This window comes from Chinchilla lanigera, unplaced genomic scaffold, assembly GCF_000276665.1.
Source record: "Chinchilla lanigera isolate Chin_1 unplaced genomic scaffold, ChiLan1.0 scaffold00024, whole genome shotgun sequence".
NCBI lineage: Eukaryota > Metazoa > Chordata > Mammalia > Rodentia > Chinchillidae > Chinchilla > Chinchilla lanigera.
This window is the reverse complement of record NW_004955425.1, coordinates 23,408,597-23,422,500: the sequence shown is the minus strand read 5'-3', so window position 1 is coordinate 23,422,500 and position 13,904 is coordinate 23,408,597. Positions and strand designations below refer to the sequence as shown.

The 13,904-nt window shown below is 36.8% G+C and overlaps 1 protein-coding gene and 1 pseudogene across 1 annotated transcript in view; one reads left to right on the top strand and one right to left on the bottom strand.

The window, feature by feature from the left end:
- The window catches only part of Wdr41 (WD repeat domain 41), a 144,768-nt gene that overhangs the window by 88,397 nt on the left and 42,467 nt on the right, over window positions 1-13,904 (bottom strand). The window lies entirely within an intron of this gene.
- Window positions 723-4,170, top strand: LOC102026996 (annotated as a pseudogene).

Below are 13,904 nucleotides of genomic sequence, written 5' to 3'. Positions count from 1 at the left end.
AATAAACCTTTCCTTCCTTAATTTTGGGCATCAAGTATTTTGTCCCAGCAATGAGAGAAAAGTAACTAAGACAAGAGCCAAACCTATGCAACTTAGTGACTCAGTAGACACTGTCTCAAAATAAAAAAAAAAAAAAAAGGCTAGAGGTATAGCTCAGGGCAAAGGTCCTGAGTTCAGTCCCCAGTACTACCAAAAAAAAGTTCTTATGAGAAACAAAAACAAAATAAGTGGCAAAAATTTATGTCAATAAAGTTCATGGTAACAGTATTTATAACCCTAGAAATGGAACCTACTGTAATGCTAATAAGTGAAAGGAAAAGAAATATATATATATATATATATATATATATATATATAATCAGCTATTACTACTCTGAATCACTATCAGCATTAGCTCATAGGGTACTCTGTTCAATGAAAATGGTAGCTTCATAGGATTCTTACAAGGAATATCTTAATGATTTTAAATTGTGCAAAAATAGAAAGGGAGAAATAACAGTATGATGTTTCCATTTGCTTTAACAGTCACTCTTGTTGGATCTGTCTACAGAGGCATTTTCCCTTCTCCCAATAGCTACATGATAAATTAGTTAATTTTGAACCAAGTATCTATCTTACATATAAGAAATTATTTCAAATTATTGTGGTTACTAATAAAGATGACTATAACTTTCACTTTAATTATCTGTAAAAAAAAGAAATGAATTTTCAATTCTAGAATTATGGTGGACGACCTTCCTGCCCTGCTAATGAAATTTCTGAAATACCTGAAAAAGTTTGAAAACTTCCTTTATAAAGCCATCAGTGATCCAGTAAGATACTAAAAGTTATTCAGAAATCAAAAACTAAGTGACTATCAGGACCCACAAAGGTAAATACAAGACTGAAATGTGCTTTGTCTTAATTATAAATATCTAAATGACTTTGTGTTTAGATTCTCACAGACTCTGTCATGAATTGAGAGAAAGGAGAAAAAGACCAGGACCTGCTCAATTTAAAAAGCATAACAATAGAGTCCTCCAATAAAATAATAGAACTATAAAGTGCTATTCCTGTACAATGGTATACTAAAAATAACCTCAACTGCATTCTCCTAGCCCTCCCAAAAGAACTTCAGGAAAAGTGCCTGGCCTTAGTGTTGAATAGTGCTGAATAAATGGGGATGAAGGGGTTATACATAATAATCACCATGAGCTTTCTCAGGGAATCGAGAATTCACACTACCTAGACAGTCTGAGAAAACTCAAGCCAAGAGTTTAGTTTAAAATGGCCCCAGACACACAACAGAATCAAATATAAGTCACTCATCTTTAAGTCAGGCCACAAACAATTCTTACTATTCTAGGAAATACCAAGTCCCAGTCACTAAAGTAGACAAAACACACAAGAAAACAAGATAGTATAAGTAAGAATCAGTAAAAATAATAGATTTAAATATATGAAAATGTTAAAGATTGGGTTATGAGTGACAAAAAATATTTTAATATCTTTAATGACCCAAGAGCACTAAAACAAATGAATCATAAGCAAAAACCTAAAATTCAAATATATAATCATGGAAATTTAAAACTCAATGACTAAATTCTAAAGCAGATTAAGACCAGTAACACGAAAATTAGTGAATGGAGATGGAGTTTGGTAATTTACCCAAAATGAAGCAGAAAGAGACAAAGATGTGAAAACTATAAAGGAAATGTTATGAGCCATGGGCCCAGACTGAAAAGGTCTAGCTTACATGCAATTAGCTGCAGACAGAGAGGAGTGGGAGTGGGGTGGCTGGGCCTCTTCAGAAGTAACAGACAACAGCCCACAGATTTATAAGCCCTGGCAAGTTCCCAAGCAAGATCAAAAATAAATCCATACCTAGTCATATCATAACAGTGGAAATACCTCAAAGACAAAATGATCTTAAATACAACTACAGAGCAAGTTGTATTACCTTTAAAGGGAAAACAGTGAACCAGTATCTCAATTTTCAACAACTGTGAGAGTCAGAAGACATAAGAAAGACACATTCACTCTTTGAAAAATATTAATTATCAATTTAGAGTTGTGCACCCAGGAAAAATATCTCCAAAGGTCAAAGGAAAAATAAACTTAATTTTAGAGAAAAAAGTTTTTTAAGTTTTCTACCAATAAACCTACACTAAAAAAATTCTAAAGCATGTACCTTAGGTAGAAAGTAAGTGAACTCAGAACAGTCTGACATGCAAAGAAAATTGCAGCTATGTGATTAAATTGAAACAAACACTGATTCTTATAAAATAGTAATATTTTGTGAAGCTAAACAAAAGTGATAAAATATTACATGACAACAGTAGCACAAAGGCATATGAGAGAGCATATAAACTAGAAATGGTGGTTTCATGAGAGTCAAGAATGAGGTCTAGGGGCTGGGAATTTAGCTCAGCGGCAAAAGCGCCTGCCTGGCAAGCGCAAGGTCGTGAGTTCGGTTCCCGGTACCGGAGAAAAACCAAAAAAAAAAAAAAAAAAAGAATGAGGTCTAGGCATCCAGACGTTACTAGGGCGGCATGAGTGGAATTCTGGGCTCTGGCAATGGACACATAGGTCAGACAGGCATAGATAGGACTTGGGTTTCATGGGTGCTGCTTTTGGATTGAGACTCTAGAGGCCTTTCCCCAGGGACAAAGGAGATTCCCTCATCCCTCCTCAGGGCAGAGTAGTCCTGTGCCCTGTCCCTCCCCTGTCATCTGTGGGTGGATGTTGGGACATCCTGAGGAGGGTGCATCACAGTAGCATGGTTATCGGTGCTACCTGTGTGCTTTTAGAGCACTAGTGTGAGAAAATGAAGTGGGGTAGCTAGATGGCCTCAGTTCTGTGACAGTAACTCCAGTGATCCAGGGAACTGGGATCTGAAATTGCAGAGTAGACCTTGTAAACTTTATAAACATTCAAGTACTCCCTGGCATGTTGCTAATGGAGTGGACCACCTAAAAAGAGACTGCGTGGTGCTAGTGGGGAACATGACCTATCAAGAAGTAGATGAAGGTAAGAGACAGATCATCTCATGAGAAAACAGAGCCTCAACTCATTCCTTGCATTACAACTGTAACTTCTCCAACACAGCAGCACCAAGCTGAAAAAGATCATAGTTCCACTCATCCAAAAATCACCCTCAAAAATCATCTCAGCAGGAACACAGTCAGTCAAGTTCAGATGGCAGCTGTAAGACATCTAGGGAGATAGCATTTGTATATGAAAATGCCAAAGAAGGAGCTCAGAATCTAAGAATGTCAGAATGCATGACATTAGTAATGAGTAACACTAGATTCATCTTAGACCCTTCTATTTTACTGCACAACCAAATATAACATTGGACAGGATATTTGGATTTGGCAAGAACACAACTTCATATGTCCCAATGAGAAGGGAGAGTATGAGATGGCAGAAAGTGTTGGTTCCATTGTATTTCAAACTATTCTGAATTACTATAAGACAGGAATAATCCATTGCCTTGACAGCAGATCTATTTCCTGAGCTGAGAAAAGCAGCAATTATCCCTGTATCTCTTTTGAATATGGTACTATTAAATGTAGAGATCGCAGTGCCTGGTGCATGGGTTATAAAATGATGACACTCATGGGTAATCTGAATTTTATCTGGAAGAGGTGATCCTCCCTGTCACAGTAGCTGGTACCCAGAGTAGGGAAGCAGAATGCCCTTTACTGGTACTTACAGATGATGGTGTAACTGATAGCAAGTTACATTCAAAATAGTATCCACCACAGATGGGAAAATAATATTCACAAATTATTTATAGCGCAAAATTATACAGGTTTTTCAGGTACATTGAAAACAGAGATGTGGCCAAATCAGTTATTAAGGAGGATTCTTAAGATTAGATTGGAAACAGAAGGTTATCCTACCTACAAAGAAAAGGCCTGGGGGCTACCTGCAAGTCATTTACAATTATGTCCAAAGACCTTTATTTGCATGTCCTAGGAAAAGAAGAAAACAGCTGGAGGCAGACTGTCAGTGTGTCAAAAATGAATCTATCACCAGCTTGGCAGGAGCTGCTGCAGACATTCCCAGGGTGGGCTGGGAGTCTTGCACCCAACTCCACAAGCGGAGGAGCAGGACATCCTCCCCATCCATCCTGCAACTGGCATAGAGGACCTTGATCCTGATGCACAGAACACAATGCTGTGATGTTGTTCCTTGAAGCAAGGCATACTCTTCATAGTGATGCTGCACTCTCCCCATTCCACACCGCAAGGCCCCTCTTCCTTACTGGCAGATGCATATGTTTAGGATATACTGCAGTATAGGCTTTTTAAAGACCAAAGGTTGCTGCAATGGTTTTTAAATGAGTTCAACACTAGCATCCTGAGGTTCCAGTTATATAAATGTATTTGTTTACCAGGAGGTTTGTGAAATTGGTTCTTTGCAGGAGGACAGTTCTTTTTTCACACATAGAGGTCTTTTCAAAAGTGAAGAAAATTGGAAACTGGGGTATCTCCAAACGAGACTGATATTCATCATACCCTAAATAAAATGCAGAATATTATATAGCTGTACTTTATAGACAGTGGTTAAACGGCACTGTTCAAGCCATTTTATAAATGTGATGCATAATACAACTTAAAGAAGTATCTCTATGAAAGCATTCCTTCGGTGAAATGTGTCCATATGCTCCCCATGATGAACCAAGTAATATTTACCCTGGGCTTAATTGGAGTGATTAGAATGTGATTTGACACTGACATCATGTTGGTTCACTTATTTCTAGTGCCATTTCACTCTTTGAAAGAGAGTAACATGCGGGAGTGTGAACATAAAAGGGGGTTTATTATCCAGTCTGCCTTATTCTTAATCTGTTCACAGATATTTATTTACTAATGTTTTTTTTATTAGGCATTATGGGATAGGAAAATGAAGTCTTTGCTCATCATTTACTAAATGAGTATAAACTCAATTATTTCATCAAAATAAAATTCCATTGTTTTAATATTTCAGCCCAAATACCACTACTAATAATAATGAGTCAGGCACAGTGGCACACACCTGTAATCCCAGCTACTCAAGAGGCTGAGGCAGGAGAATCACAAGTTCAAACCCAGCCCGAGCACCTTAGCAAAACTATGCCTTAAAATAAAATTTTTAAATGGATAATGGAGTGTAGCTCAGTGGGAGAGCACTTTTAGCATGCACAAAGTCCTGGGTTTGATCCTCAGCACCACAAAAGAAGCAAGAGAGGAGAAATGTTTAAGAAGAGAGGTAAAAATTTTAATTAATGTTACATTGGATAAGTTACATTCAAAAGCTAATTCTAGGATGACTGACAATATTAAAATAGATCATAAAATTTCTTAACTAAATGGGGGACTAAGAAGAGAACTGAGTAGGAAAAATATATAATTTATACAGAAGAGAACAAGAAAGATGCACAAAAAATGGTAAGACAAATTGAAATCACTAAATAAAATTTTCAAAATAAATCTAAACACATCAGTGATGTAAGTAAACACAGAAAAACAACTAAAATAATAATGAATGTGCAGAAACTGATATTTATTTACTTGTAAAAAATATGATTTATAATTAATCCAAGGAAAATGAAATACTTATGTATATACTTATATAAGATCTTAAAATGCAGCCAGACATGGTGGCACATGCCTGTAATCTCAGCACTCTGGGAGGCTGAGGCAGGAGGATTGCAAGCTTAGTGATATAGCAAGACCCTGTCTCAAAATAAAAAAGAGCTGGGATGTAACTCCATGGTAAAGTGACTGCCTAACATGCATACCTGGGATTCAGTCACTAGCACATGCACATGCACACGCACACACACACACACACACACACAAATCCCTTAAAATGTTGATTTTTATAAAGTAAAAAAAATCTTAAATAAATGGAAAGATATATCTCATGGATTGGAAGATTCCACACAATATAGTTGTCAATTCTCCCTTCATTGGCCTATAGCAATTCTTTCAAAATCTTTGCAATACTTTCTTCATAGATTTAAGGGTATGCTTTCCCTAAAACTATATGAAAAAGTGCAGGTCCTAAAATAGCTAAAACAAACTTGACAAAGAAGAACAACATAGAAGTGGGAGAAATTACCCATATTAAGCCTTCTATGTAGTTACAGTAAGCAAGACAGTATGGTATGGGCAGAGGAATAGTCACAAAAAATCAATGGAACAGAACAGAAGACTCAGAAATATACCTACATGAATATAATAAACTGAATTCTGACAAAGGTAAATCCCGATTCAATGGAGAGAGTATATAGGTTTTTCAACAAGTCACACTAGAACAAGTGTACATCCATAGGGGGAAGAACAATGTACCTAAGCTTCATGTCTTATACAACATTTAACTCAATAGAGTGCAGAGTTAAATGTAAAATACAAACCTATAAAACTTCTAGAAAAACACATAAAAGAAAATTGTCAGGGTGTGGAGCTAAGCCAACAGTTCTCAGAGTTCATATCAAAAGCATGACATACAAATGTCACTGGGAAGCAGTTCCTACCACTGTAAAGTTCTAACTCCAGGAGGAATCAGCCACAATTCCTGGATGTGCCTTTCATGGAAGATTCTGGACATGGCACAAAGGCTGTCATATATAAAATAGGTAGAATTTACCATAAAATGATGGGTTTTCAGAGGCAGAAGGAGAATATGCCTTCAAGAATGAAGAAGGTGCCAGGCCTGGTGGTGTGTGCCTGTAATCCCAGCACATGGAGGGCTGAGGAAGGAGGATTGCCAAGAATTTGAGGCCAGCCTGGGCTACATGGTGAGTTCAAGGCCAGCCAGGACTGCATAGTAAGATCCTGTCTCAAAAAACAAAAGAAAACAACAAAAACAAAACCAGAATCAAGCAGATATCCAGGATACCAAATATTCTACTGAAAGTATTTGCAGCAGAATAAACAAATGCGAGGAGAGAATCTCAGACGCAATAGACAGGTTTGTAGTTACTGATCACGACAAGGAAGATTTCTTAAAAATAGCAAGGGACCACAGGAAATGAACTGAGCAGCTGTTAGATGATGTAAAGAAGACTAATGTAAGATTGACTGGAGAAAAAAAAAAAAGACTGACTGGAGACAATAAAAAAGCAGGAGGTGGCACATATGATATAAAAAACCCCTTCACACACATCATGGAAGAAAACTTCTCTGGCATGCAAAAAGAATTTGACATTCAAAAAGTGAGGCATATAGAACTCCAATTAGCCATGATCAAAAAAAGAAAAACTTACGGCAAAGCATATCATAGTCAATATTCCAGAAATTCAATACAAGAACAGAATATTAAAAGCTGTTAGAGAAAAGAAACAGATCACCTATATAAGAAATCCCATCAGAATCACGGCAGACTTCTCAACACAAATCCTCAAATCAAGAAGAGCTTGGAGTGAAGTATGTGAAGTCCTGAAAGAAAACAACTTGCAACTCAGATTGAAATATCCTACAAAACTATCTTTCAAAACCAATGGAGAAATAAGGTATTTCCATGACAAAGAACAACTAAAGGAATTCGTGACCACCAGACCAATCCTGCAAAGAGTACTAAAAGATATTCTACAAAGAGATAAAAGTGACTACAATTCCAAGAACAATTGCAGAAAGAAACCACCAACAGGGCAAGCAGTTAAGCAGAGGGGAAAAGCAGGGAACCAACAGCAGGAAAATAACGTGACAAAGATAAGCCAGTACATATGTTATAACCTTGAATGTAAATGGCCTCAATTCAACAATCAAAAGAAACATACTGGCAGAGTGGATCAAGAAACAAAATCCAACAATATACTGTATATAAGAAATACATTTAATTCAAAAGGAAATTCATAGACTGAAAATCAAAGGATGGGAAACAATACTTCATGTGACAAGAACCCGGAAAAAAGCAGGGGTAGCTACTGTGTTCGCAGACAATGTGAAATTCAAATCAAGAATGATCAAAAGAGATAAAGAAGGTCAATACATACTTGTTAGGGGAAAATTTTAAGAGGAACAGATAATAATCATAAATATATATGTTCTAAATACAGGAGCACACAACTATATAAGACAAATATTCAGAACACAAATAAAAAGTCTATTAATATTAAGACAAGCAATAACACAATTGTAACAGGGGACCTTAATACCCCATTGTCACAAAGAGATAGATCAACCTGACAAAACATCAGCAAAGAAATATCAAAACTGAACCAAACCTGTGAACAAATGAACTTAGTAGGTGTTTAGAAAGTATTCCACCCAAGAACATCAGAATACACGTTTTTCTCAGCTGCACATGGGATGTTCTCTAAAATAGATCATGTACTAGCCCATGGAACATGCTGAAGTAAAAGCAAAGGAGCTGAAATTATCTCATGCATATTATCTGACCATAGTGTAACAAAATTGGAAATTAATAGTAAAAGAAACCACAAAAACTCCATAAACACATGGAAATTAAATAACACCCCCCTGAACCACCAATGGGTCACAAGAGAAGTTAAAAAAGAAAGTAAACAATATCACAATTAAAGAAAAAGACAGATACAACATACCAGAACCTATGGGATGCAGTCTTAACAAAGAAAGCAGTCTTAAGAAGAAAATTTATAGTGCTGAATTCTAACATCAGGAAAACGGAATGAGCACAAATAAAAAACTTAATTTTGCACCTCAAGCTTCAAGAAAAAGCAGAGCATGTCAAGCCCAAAGTTCATACAAGGGGGGAAGTTATAATGATGAGAGCAGAAATTAATGGAATTGAGACTAAGAAAACAATACAAACAATTATGAAGAGTTGGTTCTTTGAAAGAATAAAGTTGATAAACTCCTAAGCAACTTTATCAAAAAAAAGGAAAGAAAAAAATCTCACATTCATGCAGTGAGGGATGAAAAGGGTGAAATCACTACAGATCCTGTGGAAATTCAAAAAAATCATCAATACCTACTCTGAAAATTTTTACTCACATAGGATGGAATACACAGAAGATATAGACATATTCCTAGGTATGTATGAATTACCAAAGCTGAATCAAGATGATATTAAAATTCTGAATAATCCAATATCAGTTAACGCGATTGAAAATGTAATTTAAAACTTACAACAAAGAAAATCCTACAAGAAATTTAGAGAAGATTTAATGCCAATACTCCTCAAACTCTTCAATGAAATTGAAAGGGAAGCAATACTCCCTAACTCATTCCTGGAGGCAAGTATTACCCTGATACCAAAACCAGAGAAAGACCCAACCAAAAAAGAGAACTATAGGCCAATCTCCCTGATGAACACAGACACAAAAATCTTCAATAAGATACTAGCAAACAGAATGCACAAACCATAAGAATATTATACAACATGACCACATGGGATTCATCCCAGGAATGCAGGGATGGTTCAACATACTCAAATCAATGTATGTAATACAACCTATCAACAGAGCCAAAGACAAAAACCATCTGATTATCTCAATAGATGCAGAAAAAGCCTCTGATAAAGCCCAATATTCACTCATGTTGAAAACTAGAATAAATGGTCTTTACCTCAAGCTGATAAGAGCTATCTAAGACAAAACAACAACCAACATCATACTAAATGGACAAAAACTGAAAGCTTTAACTCTAAAATCAGGAATAAGACAAGGATGTCCACTATCACCACAGCTATTTATTATAGTTCTGGAAACATTAGCCAGAGCAATTAGATCAAAGAGAGAGATAAAAGGAATAAGGACAGAAAAAGAAGTTAAATTATTATTATTTGCAGATGACATAATACTCAACATAGAAAATGCCAAAAACTTCACCAAAAGACTTTTAGATTTAACAACTGAATTCACTAGTGTACACAATTTCTCAGATGAAGAAATACAAATGGCAAATAAATATATGAAAAAATGTTTGACATCACTGGTCATTCAAGAGATGCAAATTAAAATAACACTGAGATTCCATATTACCCCATCCCAGAAAGAATGGCTGCCATCAAGAAATCAACCAATAACAAATACTGGACAGGCTGTGAGGAAAAAGGAACCCTACTCCACTGTTGATGGGAGTGTAAACTGGTGCAACCACTGTGGAAATCAGTGTGGAGATTCCTCAAAAAGCTAGGATTAGAGGTCCCATTTGACTCAGCTATTTCCCTTCTGGGTGTCTTCCCAGAAGAATTAAAAACATCATACCACAGCAATATATGTGCACCCATATTTATAGCAGCACAATTTGTAATTGCTAAATCTTGGAAACAAATGTCCATCAGCTGAGGAATGGATAAAAAAGTTGTGCTGTGTTTATACAATGGAGTACTACTCAACCATAAAGAAGGATAAACTTGAGACTTTTATAGGTAAATGATGCAACTTGAGACCATATTCATAAATAAAAGAAATCAGACTAATGTGTGTAAACACTGTACTATCTCCCTGGTGTGAGAAACTGAAAGTAAATAAGGTCTAAAATGTAAATAGATGTTGTAAAATGGTCAGAAATTGTTTGAAAGAAAAAAGGAACTAGGATGGGGGGAAGGGGAAAGGCAGGAAGGGAAGAGGGATAAAAATACAAGTTAGCCATACTATTAGTGTCTCTTAGTTTGCTGAAAAGAGAGGTTCATGCTAAGATCAATTGGAGAAATTTTTATGCCCATATCTTGTACTCTGAGTAACTACTTTGAAGATCACAATATGAAATGTATTACCTATTGTTGTTCTCCTAATATTTTGTTATGAAATTTTGTCTAACCTTTTTTCCATTAAAAAAAAAAAGAACAAAGGGGGTAAGGACCAAGAAGGCTGTTATAGTGAATGGAGTCTCAGGTTACATTTATATGATTAACTAGATCTTTCAAGGAGTATCTTTCCTTCTTTCAAGTCCTTTGTTCCTTTACCTAGTTGACCTGGTTCAGAGAGAAGTAGGTACCTGTTTACTCCCTAGGTACATGTTTCCTAAGTCTGTTTTGAGACTTTTGAGAGTTTTCTAACCTCTCATCCATGAATTAGACTTTTTATGAGATCTGGACCTGATCAACACACTCAGAGAATGTTACATTCTCTTGAGCTAACATTTGAAACCACAAGTTTGTGTGGATTTTATTGATAGCTAATGATTAAGAAAGCAAAGAAAAAAATCACATCTTTGCTTTTCATGTACCCCCTCAACTGCCTGCCACCAGACCTGCTAATATCTAATTTTCTGCCTAACACAAGGAAAAGTTGATAAATTGGACCCCATTAAAACTAAAAACCAGCTGGGTATTGTGGCACATACCTGTAATCTCAGCACTCTTGGAGACTGAGACAAAGATCACAAGTTTGAGCCCAGCCTAGGCAACTTAGCTAGCACTTCTCTCAAAATTTTCAGAAAAAAAGCTGGGATGTAGCTCAGTGTGAAGGCCTGGGTTCAATCCGCAATACCACCATCACACAAAAATTTGCTCTGTAAAACTCACATGAAGATGGAAAGATAAACTACGCCCTCGAAGAAAATATTTGCAAGTCACATGCCTTAGTCTCTTTGTGATTCTACAGCATAAAACTTGAGACTGACAAACTCAAAAAGAACAGAAATGTACTTCTTACAGCGGTGGGAGATGGATGGCTCAAGATTAAGACACTGGTGTTTTGTATCTGGTCAGGGTTCAGTCTCTGGTTCCAGGATGGAGCTTTGCTGCATCCTCTAGAAGGGACAAGCATATATCTTCATATGGTAAAGAGGGGAAGGACACAAAGGTCCTAAGCTGCTGCTCTATGGGTAGGCAATCCATGCATGCAGGCAGAGTTGTGATTTCATCACTTCCCAAAAGACTCTGCCTCCTAATACTGCAATGGGGAGTAAGTTTTAGCACATGACTAGTATCAGAAATATGCAAAGTACTCTCAAAAGTCAACAGTAAAAAGAAAACAATCTAATTAGAAATGACCAAAAAAAAAAATGACATTTTACCAAAGATGATATGCAGTTGAAAAATAAGCACATGAAAAGATGTTCAACACCATTAGCCATTACGGAAATTTAAATTAAAACTGCAATGCAATACTACTACACACATACCAAAAGGATGTTAAAAATGACACCAAATTCTGACAAAGTGCAGAGACACTGGCTCACTTGTACATCACTGATGTTAATGTAAAATGGTGTAGCCACTCTGAAAGCAGTTTGACGGTTGTTTAAAAAACTAAACAAAAATACAGTAGCTGCACTCTTGGACACGTGTACCAAAGAAATGGACATTGCTCCACAAAATCCTAAATAAGAATACTTATAGCAGCTTATGGCTGCTTATAGCAGCTTTATTTTTAACTGCTAAAAAGTGAAGTCAACAGGTCAGCAGTTAAGAAAATTGTGGTACATATGTTATCAAAAAATACAGAGAATGTTTAGGTTGTTTTAAAATGTATTACAATAAAGGACATATCATTAAGTACCCCCAGAATACTCCCCCTCACTTCAAACACACTTATCCCATCATTCTGACCACTGTCTGAAGCAGCTCTGGAAGTCCTTTTCTGTGTCTTTAGCTGCACTCATAGCTGCCTCAATGTCCTGAATTGATTCAAAACTTTTACCTTTCCTGGTCATTTTGACTTTGACAAAGAGCCAGAAGTTGCATAGTGCCGGATGCAGTGAAACAGGTGGATGGGGGTCCACTAATGTGTTTATGAAAGGCTGCCTTTCTGTGGGATGGTACTTGGCAGCAGCACTCATTATGTTTCTGATCACACCTTGTAAGACATGAAAGAGGACTCCCACCACTGTTTCAGAAAGTGACAAGAACAGTGTGAGGGGGAGTATTTTGAGAGGGCTTTATGGTAATGTGTCTTTTACTGTAAGAATTTTTTCTAATTTAAATATTCACCATATATTTGGATGATACTGCACACATATTTTAGAAAATTACTTATGCGATAAAAATGGATAGAGTTATCACACAGGACTTGGATGAGTCTCTAGGAAATTATGCTGAATGAATAAAAGCCAATCCCCAAAGGCTAAACTGTGTGACTCTTATACAAAAATTTTGGAATGACATTTTTTGGGGGTACAGGGTATCACTAGGTAGTTCAGGCTGGTCCAGGTTGGTCTTGAACTTTTGTTGATCCTCCTGCCTCAGTCTCCCAAGGGCTAGAACTACAGGTGTGTGCCACCACACCCAGCTAGAAGGACAATATTTTAGAAATGGAGGACAGACTAGCGATTGCCAGCTGGTAGAGAGTGGTGAGGGGAGGAATAAGAGTGGTTACTCTGGACTGAATGTCTGTTACCACCCCAAATTCTTATGTTCAAACCTGTCTGGCAGTGTTATAGTACTAGGAGGTAGGGCCTTGGGAGGTGATCTGTAAGAATGACCTGCCCAAAGCTAACCCACCTGTTCTGTATCCATGTGAAGATACAGTGAGGAGTTATTTCTGAACTAGTAGTCATGCCCTCACCAGACATGGAATTTGCTAGCACCTTGATTTTGGACTCACTAGCCTCCAGAGTCATAAGAAAAAAAAAATATGCTTTTCGTTAGTATATACTATTTAAATTTATATTATATAATATAATTCATAATATATAGTATAATTTCTATTATGTATAACTTTATAGTAATTTTTCTCTTTTTTGAGACAGGGTTTCACTATGCAGTTCAGGTTGGACTTGAACTCACTTTGTAGCCCAGGTGGGCCTTGAACTCACAGCAATCCTCCTGCCTTAGCCTCCCGAGTGCTGGCATTATAGGCATGTGCCCCCATGCCTAGCTAGTTTATGGTATTTTGTTACAGCAACCCGACTGGACTAAGATTGACACTGTTAGAAAAGGCAACTGGAGGGATCCTTGTGACATTGGACCTGCTCAATGCCTTGAACAGCAATAGTGGATACAAGAACCTACACAGGTGATAAAATTCTGGAGAACTTCATGTACTCACATGTACAATA